This window comes from Pteropus vampyrus, unplaced genomic scaffold (assembly GCF_000151845.1).
Source record: "Pteropus vampyrus isolate Shadow unplaced genomic scaffold, Pvam_2.0 Scaffold250, whole genome shotgun sequence".
NCBI lineage: Eukaryota > Metazoa > Chordata > Mammalia > Chiroptera > Pteropodidae > Pteropus > Pteropus vampyrus.
In genome coordinates, this window is record NW_011889031.1 from 29,890 (window position 1) to 31,870 (window position 1,981).

A 1,981-nucleotide genomic window follows, 5' to 3' on the forward strand; every position below is an offset into this window, starting at 1 on the left:
TATTGAACAAAATACATGAACACCCAGGGGGGCGGGGAATCCCCCACTTTGAAAGAGTTTTCTGAGCAAACCAAATGACGTTAAGTGAAAATCTCCTTCTTTTGCCCATATTTTATTTATCAACGTTATGCCTAACTGCCCATCAGAACTTCTGGTCAGGGTTAGAGTCGCAGTTAAAACACTGAATGGATTAAAAAAAAATAATAATTTTTTTTGTTACAGCCTGAAGCAGAGAAATTTGATATTTATTTTAACCCCTGAAATGCCATCCCAGAGGAAATCTAGAATTGACATCCGGTTCTCTGAAGTAGTGAACATACCTTCTGAGTCCGCATTACTACGGGGGGGGGGGTCCCTGGGCCACCGCCACCCCTTTCTTGGGTACTGTAGTTCCCCAGTCAGTCAGTGCCGAAAATGGGAATCGAAAATGGGAGTCACGTTTAGGTGGCTCGGGACGACCGCTGGGGCGAAGCTCCGGGGCAGAATCCAGGAAGCTGAGTGGCATCGAGCTTTGGTTCTGTGACTGAAGAAACCGGGACTCTGTCCTCTCCACTCTCCAGGCCTCTCCACGTCCTTCTGCCGCCCCTAGGTCACTTCTCAAACAGGCCGAGCTTGCCGCCGCCCCCCCCGCCCCGCCCTCTGCACCCCTTCCCCCTGGGGGTCCCACCCGCTGGCCTGCCGCCTTCCATCGCTTAGGCCTCGTCCGAAGAGCTACTTTCTCCAGGAGGCCCCCCGTTGATGTCCTCAGGTCTGTCACCTTGGCGGCCCACCAGCCCCGCTCCTCCCTAAGGCTCTCTCTCTCTTATGTCTCTGACATGGGCCCTCGAGTCACCTAGAAGGCGAGCCCCTGACAGCAGAGGCCCGTCAGCCTGGCACCGACTGGACTGGGCCCTCGGTGAACACTGGTGGCCGATAGCCCCTCGTTTCTCCTCTGGTCACACGGGGACAGTCATGCCCCACAGGCCGGGCTTCGGGCCCGTCACCCGTCACGGGAGGGCTCGGGGGCTGGTGAGACATTGATATTTATCCTTCGCTGCTCCCCTGCCCTGGCCTGTTCCCACGGACCCTCCGGGGCCGACAGGGCTGACGCCGGGCACGGCGAGGGCCTCGGGCCCCCACTCTGCCTGGGAGCCACGTCGGGGCGGTCGTCAGGGATGGGTGAGATGTTCCTGGAGCACCCGGCACGCCAGGGCACGCCGGCCGCTCTCGGGACCACTGTTTCCCAGAGTCGCTATTAACCGTGAGTCTGCAGCCTGCGGTGGTCCGGGGCGCACACGCCTTCACCCAGTCTCTGAACCCAGATTTCAGCAGCGGGGGGCGGGAACCCAAAGTTTCGCAGCCCCCCCTGCGGCCATCTGGCCCTCGCCCGTCCCTCTTCCCTCAGTTTCCCCTCTCTGTAGTGCTCAGGGCCCGGCGTGAACCCACCCCCACCCGGATGTGACCTCACCTGTCTGCCTGGCCCCTTTCCCTCCCCCCAGGCCCCTCTTCCCAGAAGGCCTCCGCTGGGCCCGTTTCTGCCCCTGGGGTGGGGGGGTCACGCTTTCCCACCGTGAGGCTCCTGGAACGGGAGGGTGGGAGGGAGAGAACCAGTGTCTCTGGAGGCTGGAGGGAGGAACCCGCATCTCTCCCTCCTCCACGGCCAGAGCTGGGGGCCGGCCTTTTTGGGGGGACAAGGAAGAGGAGGTTTCTGCCCTGACTTCAGAACCTGGAAGGAAACTCAGTGCCTCCCTTCAGCGCCTTCTGGGTTCCTTTGCCCCCTAATTCCTGATGCCACCCCCTGCCCCCCACCCCCCCACCCCCGCCCTGGTGCCCAGGCCTGCGGGGTGGGGGGTGGACGGGGAGCTGATGGGGCATGTGGAGGGCAAGGTGACCTCTCAGAGGCCTCTGCGTCCTCCCGCCCACACCCTGCACCTGAGGCGCAGTGCCGGCTTCACAGCTCTAAATGTGTCCCCACACCCCAGCCCGCACCTGGGGAAGGTGC